The sequence below is a fragment of the Solanum tuberosum genome, unplaced genomic scaffold (genome assembly GCF_000226075.1).
Source record: "Solanum tuberosum cultivar DM 1-3 516 R44 unplaced genomic scaffold, SolTub_3.0 scf00558, whole genome shotgun sequence".
Lineage (NCBI taxonomy): Eukaryota > Viridiplantae > Streptophyta > Magnoliopsida > Solanales > Solanaceae > Solanum > Solanum tuberosum.
In genome coordinates this window covers 194,665-212,766 of record NW_006239478.1, presented here as the reverse complement: position 1 = coordinate 212,766, position 18,102 = coordinate 194,665, and the positions used below count along the sequence as shown (strand labels likewise).

At 34.7% G+C, this 18,102-nt stretch overlaps 1 pseudogene; it reads right to left on the bottom strand.

Moving 5' to 3' along the window:
• Positions 1-11,256: 11,256 nt before the first annotated feature.
• LOC102581515 ((E,E)-germacrene B synthase-like) lies at positions 11,257-14,349 on the bottom strand (annotated as a pseudogene).
• Between the last annotated feature and the right edge of the window lie 3,753 nt (positions 14,350-18,102).

Sequence of the window (18,102 nt, the reverse complement as noted above, 5' to 3'; positions counted from 1 at the left end):
ACTTCTTTCTGTGATTTGATATTAGTGCTCTAAAACTTAACTCAAAGGCTATATTGAAAATCAAAGATTCCTCTCTTGCTTCACTTAGAAAGTGATTACTCTTTTCTGAAAACTTGCCTGAAAGCTCTTTGGAAATCGAGGTTTCCTTTTTTGTTCAAATGTGAAAACATTTTAAACCCTTTGGGAATACATAGTCCCCATATACTTTTGAAGAAATGAACTTCAAACTTTACTCTTCAATCTTTACTCAACTTGAACTTTAAGTCTTAAAACAAAGTTAAAATATTTGGTAAAGACTTTTTGAAAACTTTAAAGAACTTCTCTTGACTTGCTTCTTAACTTCTAACTTGACTCTTAACTTCTCTTGACTTGACTTTTAACTTCAATTGACTTGACTCTTAACTTCTCTTGACTTGACTCTTAACTTTCCTTGAATTGAATTATGGATTCAAGGATTATGACTTTGTGATAAGAAAGATCTTATGATGTTTAGGAATGATTTTAGATAGCTAAACATGAGAAAATATCAAGAAATCACTGTTTGAGGGTGGGTCCACGACGTGGAGAAGTATTTAAATTTTTGGTTCGAAAATGACTTTTGAGGCAGAACGGTCCGTCACCACTCCGCAACACGAAACGTTTTTTCCCAAATCTGGGGAGCAGGTCCGCGACGCGGAGGCACTGCCCAGATTTGCCCGACAAAATTTCTTCTTCGTTTTCCAGCTCTTAACTCCATTGGTTCTTTCACCAACCACTTAGAATCATTTATACCCTCAAATAACATCAGATTCTACTCGAAAACACAACTAAAACGTGAATCAATCTCAAGAAAACTCCAACAACACAACCCACAAGGATTCAAACGAACTTCATCAAGAATTCAAGGGATTTACTTTCAAATCAATATACTTTGCTGAAATTGAATCAAGTTGGGCGCTTGGGTGAACTGGCCCAACACTATGTGATCTCACATACCTTGTAGGGATCACCCCCGACGAAATCCACAAGCTAAACTCGACGATCTTGACGAATCTTGCTTCTCTTCTCTTTTCTCCTCTTCTCTTCTCTTTTCTCCAAGCCCTAGTGTATTTTGGTAAAAGCGTATACTGATCTAATACTGATTAGACCCTAACTTAATTACTTAAAACGAAATAAAATAATTGGGCAAGGAAAAGACCAAACTACCCTTTCAAAATCCGGATTGGACTTTCCTTATATCAACAGCCCAACTTCCAAAGGGGGTAACTCACTCATTCAAACTCGAAATCGCGCAAACTCAGCGACGTTGGAAAGATCATTCCAAGAGCTTTCCTACCATATCTGGAAGTACCTCTAACTCATCCTGAGATAAAAGGTATGGTCATTTGAAGTTGTCCCAAACTCAACTTATTATAACAACAAATTTTCTATATTTTCATTCTTTCCAAAAATGACTATTTCCAATTATTAGCTTCTTCCTAGTTATTTCAAATTGCAAGATGGTGTAACATGCAACATTCAGTTCAAAACACCCATAAGCAAATGCAAAACAACATGCCGACTAATAAATAAATACTAAGAAAGGATTAGTACCTTAATTCGGAACTTCTACGGATTCGAAGATATGTGGATATCTCTTCTTCATATCCTCCTCAGCTTCCCAAGTAGCTTCTTCAACAAATTGTTTCCTTCAAAGGACTTTGACTGATGCTACCTCTTTTGTTTTCAACTTGTGAACTTGGCAATCTAGAATCTGAACAAGAATCTCCTCATAAGATAAGCTATCCTTTATTCCAATATCTTCAGTTGGTATGATCAATGAACGATCTCCCATGCACTTCTTCAATATGGAGACGTGAAATATCGGATGAACAGTTGCTAACTCTTGGGGTAGCTCCAACTCCTAAGCTACGTTGTCAATCCTCTTGGATATTCAATAAGGTCCAATATACCGGGGACTAAGTTTCCCCTTCTTACCAAACCTCATAACACTCTTCATGGGTGAAACTTTTAGATATACCCAATCATCTACTTCAAACTCTAGCTCCCTTCTCCTAACATCAATGTAGGATTTCTGACGACTCCGGCTGTTTTCAACCTTTCTTGAATCACTTTCACTTTCTCCATAGCTTGATGAACTAAGTCTGGTCCTATCATCCCAACTTCACCAACTTCAAACCATCCAATAGGAGATCTGCAACTTCTCCCATAAAGAGCCTCATATGGATCCATTTGGATGCTAGCATGGTAACTATTGTTGTAAGCAACTGAATGAGAGGTAGGTGATCATCCCAATTACCCTTGAAATCAATCACACAATATACCTTGATACCTCAAAACACCATCCCCCCTTGTCCAAAAGCCATCACTTTTTGCTTATTAATATTTGCCTTCAATTCAAGCAAAATTGGATCTTGGTCTTGTTTTTCTTTCACTTCTGACACTAATGAAGATTCAGCCCCATTCATCACCACTACTCCTCCTTATGTGGAATCCATTAGTCGAACTCCTAAGCGTGCAAGTCTATGCACCTCTTTTTCTAACTCTTTCTTATCTTTCTCAAAATGGGCGGTACTACCCATAGATAACCTATTCAAGGTGTCAGCAACAACGTTAGCCTTACCTGGATGATAAAGAATACTCATGTCATAATCTTTGAGTAACTCTAACCACCTTCTCTATCTGAGATTAAGTTCTTTCTGAGTAAACACATACTGAAGGCTCTTGTGATCGGTGAACACATCTACATGCACACCATACAAATAATGACGACATATCTTCTAAGAAAATACTACGGTAACCAATTCTAAGTCATGGGTTGGGTAATTCTTCTCATGAACTTTCAACTGTCTAGAGGCATAAGCTATAACCTTGTCATTCTGCATTAATACGCAACCCAAAACAACTATAGATCCATCACAATAGACAACAAAGCCTTGCATACCTTCTGGTAATGTCAAAACTGGGGCAGTAGTCAACCGCTTTTTCAATTCCTGAAAGCTTTTCTTACAAGCTTCAGACCATTGAAACTTCACTATTTTCTGAGTTAACTTGGTCAAAGGAGACGAAATAGATGAGAACCCCTGTACGAACCTTCTATAATAGACAGCTAAACCAAAGAAACTCCTAATATCAGTTAGAAATGTAGGTCTAGGACAATTCTGCACTGCCTCAATTTTCTAAGTATCAACTTTAATTCCCTCTCCAGACATAATGTGGCCTAAGAATGCCACAAACTCAAGCCAAAACTCACACTTAGAGAACTTGGCATATAACTCTCTATCTTTTAGAGTCTGGAGAACTATTCTGAGATGACTAGCATGATCTTCTTCATTCCTTAAATAGATTAGTAAGTCATCAATGAAGACGATAACAAACATATCTAAATAAGGTTTGAATACTCTATTCATAAGGTCCATGAATGCTGCAGGCGCATTGGTCAAACCAAAGGACATGACAAAAACTCATAATGACCATAACGGGTCCTGAATGCTGTCTTTGGAATATCACATTCCCTTATTTTTCAACTGATGGTAGCCTGATCTGAGGTCTATCTTACTGAAACTAGTAGCACCCTGAAGCTGATCAAAAAGATCATCAATCCTTGGGAGATGATATTATTCTTGATGGTAACCTTGTTCAACTGACGGTAATCTATACACATCCTAAGGGAGCCATCTTTCTTTCTTACAAATGGGACCAAAGCTCCCCAAGGTAAGATACTTGGTCGAATAAATCCCTTATCAATGAGATCTTTCAACTGCTCTTTAAGCTCTTTCAACTCTGCTGGTGCCATTCTATATAGTGGAATAGATATAGGGGGAGTATCTAGAAGAATGTCTATACCGAAGTCTATTTCTCTCTCAGGAGGGACTCCAGAAAGATCATCAGGAAAGACTTCTGGAAACTCTCTTACTACTGAAACTGACTGAATAAGAGGTATTTCAACACTAGAGTCATTAACTCGGACTAAGTGACAGACACACCCCTTGGAAACTAACTTTCTTTCCTTAAGGTACGAAATAAAATGACCCTTAGGCACTGCTGAACTACTCTTCAACTATATAACTGGTTCACTGGAAACTGGAACTTGACTACTTGAGTTCTACAATTTATTGATGCATAACATGCATGAAGCCAGTACATACCTAGAATGACATCAAAATCTACCATATCTCACTCAACTAAGTCAGGCATGGTACTCTTATGATTGATGGAAACGGGACAATCACGACAGACTCTTTATGCTAGAATAGACTTACCATCAGGAGTAGAAAAACTGAAGGCTCAAGAAGAACATCAAAATTGAAGACTTGGATCATACCAGCGACAACATCTGGCAAATCCTCTTGCTCTCGGCGACTAGCGATAGCATAAAGACTTATTCCTTCTCCGCCTACCCTTGAAGTAGCTCATCTAGATGCAGCTTTATCTGGTGGAGCAACTGAAGAAGACTGGGCTCTATTTCCCCCATTACCATTACTCTGTCTGCTCTTAGGACACTCTCTCATAAAATTACCGTTCTGGCAACACTTGAAAGCAACTAGTGAAGCCATCACGACACACCCCTGAGTGGCTCCTACTACACTTAGCACATGCAAGAGTCTTAGTACCCCCTTGTGCCTTACTACCTTGCGAAAGCGCAAGTCTAGCTCTGAAGTTCTGAGAATTTTGACTATTGTACTCACATTTGTTCCTTGGTGCAGATGCATTAGCAGATGATAGAGCAGGTCCTTTCTACTTATGTTGGAAAGAAGACCGGTTCGCATTACTCTTTTCCTGCTCGGATTCATTCCCTGATGTCTTAGCTTTCTTGTTCTTAAACTCTTCTTTATCCTTCAACTTGTCCTCCTCAAATCGTTGCACATGAATCATTAGCCTTGCTATGCTCATGTAACCTATCAGCATTGTTGCCTTACTTTCCTTACTTGATAGACGAGTCAACCCAACAACAAATAAACTCACCCTGCTTCTCATGTTAGCAACCATCTCTTTGCTTCTCTTAGCTCATGAGGAAAGAAATGCCTCATGAAGGCGCTCTCGACTATAGGCCAGCTCAAAATCGATTACGCGTAAGCACGAGTTAGAAAGTAAACTTTTTAGAGATAAAACTCTAACGCACGAAATGAGAATGAAAGAAGTGAGATAATTTCCTAAATATTGCAGCCTTCTAATTATAAATGTGGCACGCTTCACACCGATAACTAGGACTCTACAGACACAGCTTCATAGACTCCCTAGGACTCTTGAACTTTGTGCTCTGATATCAAGTTTGTCACGCTCCGAGCCTACACCCTGGATGTGGCCGGTACTGGATAACCATTGCTGGCCCCAAGCGAACGTTGGCCTGTCTTACTTACTCAGCGGAAGACTTTACTCAAGATAAATACTTTTAAAACAAGTAAACTGAACTTCTCAAAATATAACTTAGAATGTATTATAATAACATTCAGTGCCAAAGTGGCAACTCAAGTCTCAACTTAACTGAAAAGAAAAAGTAAAGACTCATGAACTAACATCACTAACTTTGTCTATGAAGCCTCTAAACAACTGAGATGGACATCGGGACAAGACCCACGACATCCTAATGAACTAAAATACTGAAAACAATAAAAGGATCCTCTGGAAAGCTAAGAGGCTCACCAACTGACTTTGAGTGCTCAACTAGATCGACAAGGCGCAGGATGCTGATCGTGATTACCTGCGTCTGCATCATAATAAGATACAAGCCAACTGGCATCAGAACATTGAATGTACGAGTATGCGAGTTGGAATGTTAAACATAACTTAGGCTTGAAAGAAAATGAAGAACTTACCTGGCTCAACTCAATTGAACTGATTTCAATATAAAGCAGTGTAAATAAATGCAGTATAAAGAAAAGCTTTAAAACATGGTTTCAACTATGTGTATTTAGAAATACAATAATAACTCTGTATGTATGAAAAGGTACAATATGAACTTTGTTTGTATATGAAAATACAAATATTTCTGATGTATATAAAAATACAAAGTACTATTATGGAGTTTCTCTAACCGACAACCATCACTTAAGAGCTGTCATGATGATACATCGTTTTGCCTCACGCTGCCAGGGCCGTCATATACCTTGCCGGGGGTATAGAACCTGAACTACTAAGTGGATCCACTAGTCTATGCTAAAATGCACTAAAGGAATCATCTAAAAAGTATGATCATTTTCTACCCATGATGACCCATGATGGCAACATGGTTTATGAGGGCTGTGAGTTGCCTGAACTCTCCCCCATATCGGTGCTCAATACTACTCCTAAAAAATGATATTAGCTCTTATGTTTAAAACATACTTCTTTCTGTGATTTGAGATTAGTGCTCAAAAACTTAGCTCAAAGGCTATCTTGGAAATCAAAGTTTTCTCTCTTGCTTCATTTAGATAGCGATTACTCTTTTCTGAAAACTTGCCCGAAGGCTCTTTGGAAATCGAGTATTCCTTTCTTGTTTAAATGTGAAAACATTTAAACCCTTTGAGAATACATAGTCCCCGTATACTTTTGTAGAAATGAACTTCAAACTTTACTCTTTAATCTTTACTCAACTTGAACTTTAAGTCTTAAAACATTTGGAAAGGACTTTTTGAAACCTTTAAAGAACTTCTCTTGACTTGCTTCTTAACTTCTAACTTGACTCTTAACTTCTCTTGACTTGACCCTTACCTTTCCTTGAATTAAATTATGGATTCAAGGATTATGACTTTGTGATAAGAAAGATCTGATGATGTTTAGGAATGATTTTAGATAGCTAAACATGAGAAAAGATCAAGAAATCACTGTTTGAGGATGGGTTCGTGACGCGGAGAGGTATTTAAATTTTTGGTTTGAAAATGACTTTTAAGGCTGAACGGTTTGTGACCGCTCCGCGACTCGAAACGTTTTTTCCCAAATCTAGGGAGCAGGTCCGCGACGCGGAGGCACTGCCCAAATTTGCCCGACGAAATTTCCTCTTTGTTTTCCATCTCTAAACCCTCTAAACTCCATTGGATCTTTCCCCAAACACTTAGAATCATTTATACCCTTAAATAACATCAGATTCTACTCGAAAACACAACTATAAGCGTGAATCAATTTCAAGAAAACTCCAACAACACAACCCAAAAGGATTCAAACGAACTTCATCAAGAATTCAAGGGATTTACTTTCAAATCAATATACTTTGCTGAAATTGAATCAAGTTGGGCGTGTGGGTGAACTAACCCAACACTATGTGATCTCACATACCTTGTAGGGATCACCCCCGACGAAATCCATAAGCTAAAACTCGACGATCTTGACGAATCTTGCATCTCTTCTCTTTTCTCCTCTTCTCTTCTCTTTTCTCCAAGCCCTAGTGTATTTTGGTAAAAGCGTATACTGATCTAATACTGATTAGACCCTAAATTAATTACTTAAAACGAAATAAAATCATTGGGCAAGGAAAAGACCAAACTACCCTTTCAAAATCCGGATTGGACTTTCCTTATTCCAACAGCCCAACCTCCAAAGGGCCTAACTCACTCATACGAACTCGAAATCGCGCAAACTCAGCGGCGTTGGAAAGATCATTCCAAGAGCTTTCCTAACGTATCTGGAAGTACCTCTAACTCATCCTGAGCTAGAAGTTGGCCAAAAACTTAACTCATTCTAACTTAACAAAATTTCCAAATCTTCATTCTTTCCAGAAATGACTATTTCCAATTATTAGCTTCTTCCTAATTATTTCAAATTGTGAGATGTTACATAAGTCTTGAGTAATGACTTCCTAACCCTTTTTGAGATTATATTCCTAACCCTGTGAAGTCCTTGAGTTAAATTATTCATGCCCATAATTCCACATGAACCCTATGAGTCAAACATTCTTGAGATGAAGTAGTATTATGAAGTCCTTGAGTTGAGATTGTTCATGCCCACAATTCCGCATGAACGCTCTGAGTGAGTATTCTTGAAAACGAGTATTATCATTGAAGTTCTTGAGTTCTGAGTTGTTGAGTCTCGAGTATTGAGTTCTATGTATGGTTATTGAAAACCTTGAATTGAGTCGTTCACGTCCATAATTCGGCATGAACTTTATTCTGAGAAGCCTTTTACAAATTTTTCTAAACTTGTTTTAAGAGTTGAGTTGAGAAAGAGTAGAGTGGAGTTCATTTTCTTTAAAATGATATATGTTAACTAAGTAGTCCCAAGAGTAAATGTTTTCACATTTAAAAGAGGAGGAAACTGAGATTTCCAAAAGAGTTTTGAGCAGTTTGAGTAACATCTCTTTTAAGAGAAAGATTTTGAGTAATAATCTCAAACCACAGAAAGAGTTATGTTTTTAAACATATGAGCTGAGTATATTTTGGGAGTAGTATTGAGCACCAATGCAGGGGAGAGTTCGTACAACTCACAGCCCCCATAAACTATGTAGCTAACGTGGGTAGAAAGGGTCATACTTTTTAGATGATTCCTTAATGATTTTTAGCATAGACTAGTGGATCCACTTAGTTGAGAGGTTCTATACACCGGCAAGGTATAGGACAGTTCTGGTAGCGTGGGCGAGATGTTGTATCATCACATAACTCATAGTGATGGTTGTCGGTTAGAGAAACTCTCACAGAGATATTTTGTATTCTTATATACACTGAGTTTATTTTGTATTTTCATATACAAACAGAGTTTATATTGTATCCTTGCATACAAACTGAGTTACTATTGCATTTTTCAATACATTGAGTTGATTTCTACTGTTTTAAAAGTTTTCCATATATTGCATCTGTATTGTTGCTTTATATTCAGTTGAGTACCCAGAGTCGAGTATCTTATTATTGAGTCGAGCCTTATTTCACAGAGCTGAATATCTTATCTTTGAAGTGAGTATCTGATTCTTGAGTTGAGTTTAGTTGAGTGAGTTGAGAAGAGGTAAGTATGTTTCCTTTTTATCAAGTTCAAGCTTATGTTATGCTTTAGAATTCTCCTTACATGCTCGTACATTCCATGTACTAAGCCATTTGGCCTGCATTGTTTCATGATGCAGATGCAGATACAGGTTTTCAGGATCATCAACAGGCGTTTCACTGAGGTCATGTGATATTCCAGTCAGCTTTGGTGAGCCTTCTTATATTTCGGAGGACTTCACCTTTATCTTACAGTTAGTAGTTTTGAGATGTCGTGGGTCTTGTGCCGATATCTTTCTGTAATAGTAGAGGCTTCATAGATAGACAGAGTTGAGGAGTTTTTGTATTTACTTTTATTTTGAGTATTGTACAGACTTTTAAAAAGGTTGAGTATTTGAGTTTATTGAATTTATTTCCGTTTTAAGCTTTTGTATGTTTGAGTTAGTCTTCCGCTTGTAGTCAGCCAGGATGAGGGTTCGCTTTGGGACCAACAATGATCTTCGAGTGCCGGTCAAGTCCAGGGTGTAAACTCGGATCATGACATAAGACTTGAGAAATATGGGTAGGGTCAACCCATGGGCCAATTAAAAATTAATTAAAAAATAAAAATAAAATATAATTAATTATCAGTAATAATTTAATTATCGTTAAATATGTATTACCGGGGGCGAATCTACATGGACCCGAGGGGGTTCATCCAAACCCCTTTCATTAAAAAAATTACATTGTATATCTATGATCAATTTTTTTAATTTATATATATATACACATATATATATTAATGAACCCCCTTAGCATAAGCTAAGTGCTTGGTTCAGTGATAAAGGACATTCAAGGATGCTCAAGGTGAGCGCTAGTTCACGGGTTTGAATCCGGGTAATAGCTTTTTTTCCCATAGTTTCGTGCGATTATAATTTTTATTTTCCCAATAAATAAGAAAAAAAAATCTTTTAAAACGTATTGGGATTTATATGTTTTACTAGATATTAAAAAATAGATTTCTTTTCTATTTTTATAAAATTAAGTAAAACTTATAACTTTTTTAAAGTTTTCATAATTAAAATTAAAAATAATACATTCTCTCTGACTAATTTTGCGTCAAACATTTAATTTATATTTGATTAAGGAATAATATAATTATAAGTAAGATTAAATAAATAGGAGTAATCATTTAAAATTTATAAATAAATATAATTGTCGCGATATTTCTCAATCTTGATAATTATTTTCTCGACGTGAATTTTATTGACTACAATATGATCGGATTCGGAAGTATTCCGTAGTTAGTTTCAAAATTTGAATAACGTATATATACAACAATGATGGAGACAAGACCCATAATTAAAAAAATTAAAAAATACGTTCTCTCATACTTATTTTAATATTATGTCAAACATATACTTGCTCGATTTTATTATTTGTGTTGAGGTAGAGTTGAACTTTATTTAGTTACTTATATTTGATCCGACCCGTTTATATCTGACCCGTCCCAACCCTCTTGAATACTATTAGTGTGCTTACTTATCTTTTTGAACCTCCTTGATGGAAATCTTGCCTCCGACACTGTGTATTAAAAGTAATTAACACTCTTTGTAAATGTCTCAAAAGTCTATAACAATATTGAATCTAATGACAATTAACTAATGTCAGTAAATATTATGGCACTCTGTTTATTAATATGTCTATTTATTGCGGCCAAAAGTTATTTTTATTATAATATCAATGAATTTTTTATTAAATTCAAATTACCATTATTCATCTGATTAAAGAAAATTATATAGATTAAATAATTTACTATCATGTAAGCTCACTAAGCTCTCTTTGGTGCAACTTTTGCAGCATGTTAAAATTCAATTATGCAAATTTCAAAAGCAAAATGTAGTGTACACATTAAAAAAAAAAAGAGTTTTAGTTATATGGTCAAATTTTATATATAATGAGTTCACTTGTTTTATTAGCCATTTATAAGACTTTTTTATTTCTTAACACTGAACACCTGAAGCATGGATGCATCTAGTTTCTAATTTGTTGACTTTTTTTTGTAATTGTCGTTTAGTTTGATTGTATCCTAATTCCTATTAATGAATCTAATATTTACAATAACGATGGGGATTTTAGTAAACTTAATAATAATTATTACAGTACAATACATGAATCCAACTAAAGTTATATAACCATAACAAATTAAAGATACAATTTATTCAAACTTTATTACGATAATAATACAATACAAATACAATACATTATTAAGTGATGATAATTAACAATCATCCAAACAACTAGAAATGAAATAAAACAGGATTTAATACAACTTAAGTGTTGTATTATTTTTTTTTAAATGAACACGACAAGAAAAAAGACAAACCAACCACACTTTTGCTTAGTAAATTTAAAACAACTACTATTGTTTATTTCAAACATTCCCCAGGAATTAACAGCTCATTTATTATGAATAGCATATTAATGGTCTTCAATTTATTGTATATGCCTTATTTTGCTCTGAATATTTGAATGATGAAGGTGCAATTTCATCATTATATTTATATTTTGACAGATTCAGTCAATATCAAGTCAATCATGTTTTTAAGTTTGCCTTTGGCATTTGTGTATCCATCTTCCTCTTTATATAATGTGTCTATCACACGTCCGAACCTTTGGCGTTTGTGTATCCATCTTCCTCTTTATATAATGTGTCTATCACACGTGTGAAATTTAGAACTCGTTCAAGGACAAACATTGGTACTTCAGTTTCAGTTGAACGAAAGAATTCTTTGTTTATGTCCTTCCATGCATTGGTGATCTCTTTCTGAAATTTGATGTAAGCTTCTTGCTTTGAAGCTCCATAATCTTTCATGTAACATTCTATAATTGAAGCTACATGTCCTCTTTCTTGTTCAACCTACATGAAATTAATAGATTTCAATAACTTCCATATATATAATTAATACATTTCAAACATTTTTTGGGAAAATGTTAAAAAACAAGAGAGAAGGAACTTTGGCCCATTTTTTCTGAAAAATAGGACCCAATAATCCACTTGTCAAATTATGGAAAGAGTCTCACTCAACTTTTGTCTGCCACATCATACTTATCCCTCAACCATCATAAAATTTCGGTGGGTGTACATATACATTTGTTAACTTTGAAAAACTTAGATATAAATTATATATACTTACTTCATGCCCAACAATATCATCCATTGATCTGGCAATCAATGCGGAAGCTCGAACTATCAAAGGTTCATTTATCATCCATTCAAAAGTCTCTTCGGATATAAATTCCTCCATACCAACCAAGCAAGTTGTTGCTGCCATCAGATATCCAGAACTTACAATTGCATTCTCCATGTGCTCCTCATATTTTGGAGTATAGCCAGCATCTAACCATTGAGCTTCTTTAAAATAGGCTCTTACCAACTTTTTCATCTAAAAAGAATAAGAGGTAATTTTAGCTAGACAAAGAGTAATTCTAGTATCTTTTTTTTCTTTTGGAATGAGAACATTTTCCTGTTGTTTTTCGGAAATAGTCTTTGTATCTCCATAAGGTAATGGTAAGGTCTGTGTAAACTCTACCATCCTCAGACCCCACCTAGTGAGATTTCACTGGGTATGTTGTTGTTGTTGTTAATGTTTCCTTGTTGCCAGTCTTCATTTCATAATTTTTTTAAAATTAAATATAAGGGGAAGGGAAAATAGAATGAGGGGGAGATTATATAGTTGGGAATTGAATTCTCATCAATAAGGTGAAAATTCAAACCACCAACCAACCAATTAAATTAATATTACCTCATATTTTGCATAGCATACACGGTCTAATTTTTTTTTTAATCTTTTGGAATGATAACGTTTCCTTAATTGAAATATTTATGTGGGTTAGGTAACAATAATATTACCTCATATTTTGCATAGTATAGACGGTCCAATTTACATTCTTTGGACAACACTTGTTCCATTTCACTGTAAATGTCTAGAAGGGCTTGATAAATAGATCTCATATATGGCGGTATTGAATCGATTGCACTAGCATCCCATCTAATTTATCATCAAAACCACAAGCTAATTAACTCTTACACCTTTTAATATATATATAAATATATATTTCATAATAACATTAGGAAATCATATTTACTTTCTCATATACTTGTGATATTTTTTTATGTTTTACCTCTCGATTGCATCAGTGAAAGTCACAAGTTCGTCAAAGGTTGCATAAGCATCAAAAGTGTCATCAAAGAAGGAGGCCATTTGGATTACTTTTGTCATCATTTTTCTCGCACGACTATATTTAGGCTCAAAGTACACTCCTAATATCCAAAAGTAACACTCAACCAACCTGTCTCTTGCATATGGATATTTATTTGCAAAATCCAAATCTTTCCACCACCTACATACATCACAAGAACAACGATTTTGTTGCATGCATTTCATTTTTATTCCAAATTATCATTATTCATCTAATTAAAAAAGATATATAAATCAAATAATTTTCTACCTTGTAAGCTCACTAAGCTCTCTTTGATGGAACTTTTGCAGCATGTTAAAATCCAATTTAGCAAATTTCAAAAGCAAATGGTTGTGTGCATCATTATTTTCATATAAATGGATATGTATTTCCTTGCTCCCACCCTTGGTACAGTCATGTGAATAGGCTGACTTAAGGCTTCAGTAACTTCATTCTTAAGAGAGTTATTGCTCAAGTAGGAGACAATAGATATGAGTAGTGGTAAAGGTAAGAGCTTCTTCAAGAACCTCCTCATCTTGCACTCTCAGATGTGATGCCTCATACAAACTTAATAATCCTTGGACATCATTAGTAAGTGTTTCCTTGAATTTTCCATCTTGTTCGGTGAATTGCTTGAACACATCTGGTTAAACATCATGTTCGTTATTAGTTATAAGAAATTTCCTTATTAAAAGTACTTGCAGGACTCAATCAATGCCCACAAGTCGAAAACGAAGAGAAACAATGAAGGATGGAGTACAATTACCACAAGACATGTAATAGCCTTGTTGCCTCACAAGTCGAAAACAAAGAGAAACAACGTGAAGGTTGTCATCGTTCTGTTCAGATGCATCAAAAATGTTTTGAATGGATGTTTCAATTTCATTATCGAAATGATATGCCACACCCAATCGTTGAATTGCGTCTATCAACACAAGTTTTTGTTGACTACCCTCTGGAGCTTCCACTAACATTTTCCTGATAGTTTCTTTGTACTCATCAACTTCAACTTTTTCTTGGTTAGTAATTTCCTGCATCCGAAAAATACTCATCATATGTTAATTAATCAAATATTATGTTACGTCTTAAAACAATTAACATAGAAAAAAATGTATTAAAGAAATATGTGTGACTGACTGGAGTATAAGAAAGGAAATGATATCCCCAAACAGTTGGGTGAAAATTTGCCAAGGGGCGACACTTATTAGGAGAAGAAGCAGCCATTGCTCGTTCAAAGGTTTTTTTTTCTCTTGCTTTTTTTTCAAGATTAATTTGTGGGTTTAAGTTGTGCTAATAGGATGGCCTATTTATAATGTACCTTAGTCCATTGAATTGAATTTTTAGGATTCAATTATTTTGTTATAGGTTGCTTAAGTCTACATTATAAGTCAAGGCTTATTAATTAGAATTAGTTGTTAGAAAATAGCATGCACAACAAAAGCATTTCAGAATCATACATCATACATGAATATAGACAACAACCACAAATATATATCACTTACAAAGCATTCTTAAAATTAACTCAAGGATTACCTCTTGAAGTGTGTGCAGATATCTTGAAGCAAATCACACTCCAGCTCTACGGTTTTCTACAGTGATCCCAAACTAACAATTGAACTCTCTCAATACTTGGGTGGACAATTATCGTATAGAAAACTGAATGTCTTTCTAGATTAGAAGAATCCCTACTTGTAGAGATTTCTTCCCAGTCCAAAAAGGGGAAGAAAATACAAGTCCTTTTTTTTTCAAGAAGAGAAACCCACGTTTCTTTTCTCTTTTGAAAAAAATTGCACACTACTTTTCCTTCTTCTACTAGAAAATAGAATTCTGAGTTCTAGTTAAATATGGACACCATAGGGAGCACATAATTGATTAATGAGACTTCCTATTATGGAAATAATTTCAAATAATTAATTGAATTATTCTTACAATAATAAATTACAAATCATTCCACTAGAAATTTGCAATTGCACTCCTCTATTTATATTTCAAAATTTCCCATTACACACTTATGTAATTCCCCACGTTAAGATTACAGATACTAATCAATAAATTAAATTACTGATGAATTTAATTCAATGATTAATTTCCTTTAGAGCAATACTTAACTTATTTCATGTGCTAGATTCATAAATCTACCGGTCAGGTTTACACATGAAAACTTATAAGTTTCTCATAAAAAGGTTCATCATCAATCTCTATATTGAGACATTGATTCCATCAACTAACTAATTATTTCACCAATATATATTATTATCATCCAAGCTACCAGACATATTGATCCATCTCAGAATCTCACCTTTTAATAAATCAAAATGATAATTAATATATACAAATCATAATCATTATATCAAGATTAAGAATATAAGTACATTTAACAATTTAGAGAATATGTTTTTATCAATCAATCTAAAACATCTATCTCTACTCAGTCCCGTTCAATTCATACAAAATGCACTAGCACGAGAATACCATTCTCATAATCAAGATAAATTACATTTAATCCCGTGCTACAATCTTTCTGATGGTTTGTACAAATTTTCATCTACAATTGTGAACTATAACTTTTAACTTATAAGAACCGATGATTTGATCTTCTGTGTATAAGCTTATACTTTGTACACCAAATCATCTACTATATAAGCTGAGGACACATATGCGTCAAATTGATTTATTTAATGTAACACTTTATTGAATTGAATAATTAAAAAAACAATTGTTCAATAAATAATACTATATTAAAACGCATGGTTAATAGTATATCCTAACAATCTCCCACTTAGACTCATAACCATGCGCCTACAACTTTAACACCCATTCCTTCAACATGCCTATTAAAAGACTTTTGTGGTAAAGATTTTGTGAAAGGATCTGCCAAGTTATATTCTAATGCAATCTTCGCAACCATCGCATCTCCTCTCTATACTATGTCTCGAATCAAATGTTACTTTCGCTCAATATGCTTTGTCGTCTTATGACTTAGTGGTTCCTTTGAATTTGCAACCGCACCACTATTATCACAAAACATTGTGAGTGGCGCTTCTATCGCAGGAACAATCGCTAAGTCTTTCAGAAAGTTTTTGAGCCACACTGCCTCCTTAGTTGCCTCAGAGGCTGCTACATATTCAACTTTCATGGTAGAATCAGCAACACATATTTGCATGATGCTTCTCCAAACAATGGCTCCACCTCTCAAAATAAACACATTTCCTGAGGTCGAATTTCTAGAGTCCATATCAGACTGGAAATCTGAGTCTGTGTACCCTATGGGCACCAACTCATCTGAATGATAGACTAGCATGTAATCCCTAGTCCTTTTCAGGTTCTTGATTATATGCTTAACTGTTGTCCAGTGTTCTCTTCCAGTATTAGATTGATATCTTCTAACCATGCCTACGACAAAATTGATATCAGGTCTAGTGCACAACATCGCATACATGAGGCTTTCTACAACTGACACATAAGGAACTGACTTCATGCTTTTTGTTTCCTCTTTTGTCTTAGGACATTGATCCTTAGATAGAGAAATTTCATGTCTGAAAGGAAGAAATCCTTTCTTAGAATCATGCATGCTAAACCTGATAAGAATTGTAACAATATAAAGAGCTTAACATAAACCTAACATATTTTTCTTGTGATCACGTAGAACCTTGATCCCATGTGAGCAGGTTCTCTCAAATCCTTCATATCAAAATTAGTGGACAACCATTCCTTAACTGAATTCATCAAGCCCACATGTTTTCTTATAAGCAAGATATCATCTACATGTAATACCAAAAACATCACTTTATCCCCATTTCACTTTTTGTACACACAAGACTCATTAAGATATTTCTCAAAACCAAAAGTCTTGAGTGCATTGTCAAAACAAGTATTTCATGCCCTATAAGTTTGCTTTAATCCATAAATGGATCTTTTAAGCTTGCACAACATGTGTTCTTTGTCTTTTTCTATGAAACTATCTGGTTGTCGCGTAAATATGCTTTCATCAAGACTTTCATTAAGGAAAGATGTCTTGACGTCCATTTTCCAAATTTCATAATCAATTCAAGAGAGTTGCATTATTATGATCTTGTGGTGGAACCACATCATTTGTAGGATCTTGAGTGTCCATGCTATCTTCATCACCTTGCGGTGCAGAGATATCAACAACTTTTTCCTTTAATGTAATCTGCTCATTATTACTCACACTACCTTGATGCAATGAATTTTCAGGAACTTGTACTTGTTGAACTATATGTTTATTAAGATTTCTCCCGCTACTATAATGCAATGGTATGTTAACTCTAACATATGGGATTTGAATTTGGTTTCCATTATTTTCAGTAGACTGATTTGTTATCTCTTTGCTTAATTCCTATAAAACTAGTTTACTACTAGGAATATGGTTTGTTAAAAAATCTGTTTCCAGAAACTTGGCATTGGTAGTCAGAATGACCTTCTTTTCTTTAGGATTATAAAACATACCACCTTTCGGTCCTTTAGGGTATCCAATAAAAAAAATGTTTCTGTTTTAGGTTCCTATTATTCTGTCTTCCCTTTCAGCACATGCTTCTGTTTTAGGTTCCTATTTTTCTGTCTTCCCTTTCAGCACATGCGTTGGACATCCCTAAACTCGAACATGTTTCAAACTAGGTTTGTGCCCAGTCCACAGTTCAATAGGTGTCAAAGGAACATATTTAGAATGAACTAAGTTCAAAATATAATTTGTAGTTTCTAATGCATATCCCTAAAATGAATAAGGCAAATCACAATAACTCATCATTGATCTAACCATTTATGAAAGAGTTTTGTTTCTTCTTTCTACTACACCATTTTGTTGTGGCGTTCTAGGCACAGACATTTGAGATGTAATTCGTTGTTCTGATAAGTAAATAATGAATTCATTAGAGAGGTATTTGCCACCACGATCACATCGTAGTGACTTGATATATTTTCTATGTTGTTTCTTTGTTTCCTTCAACTCTTTGAACTTCTCAAAGCATTAGACTTATGGTGCAACAAATAATTATATCCATAT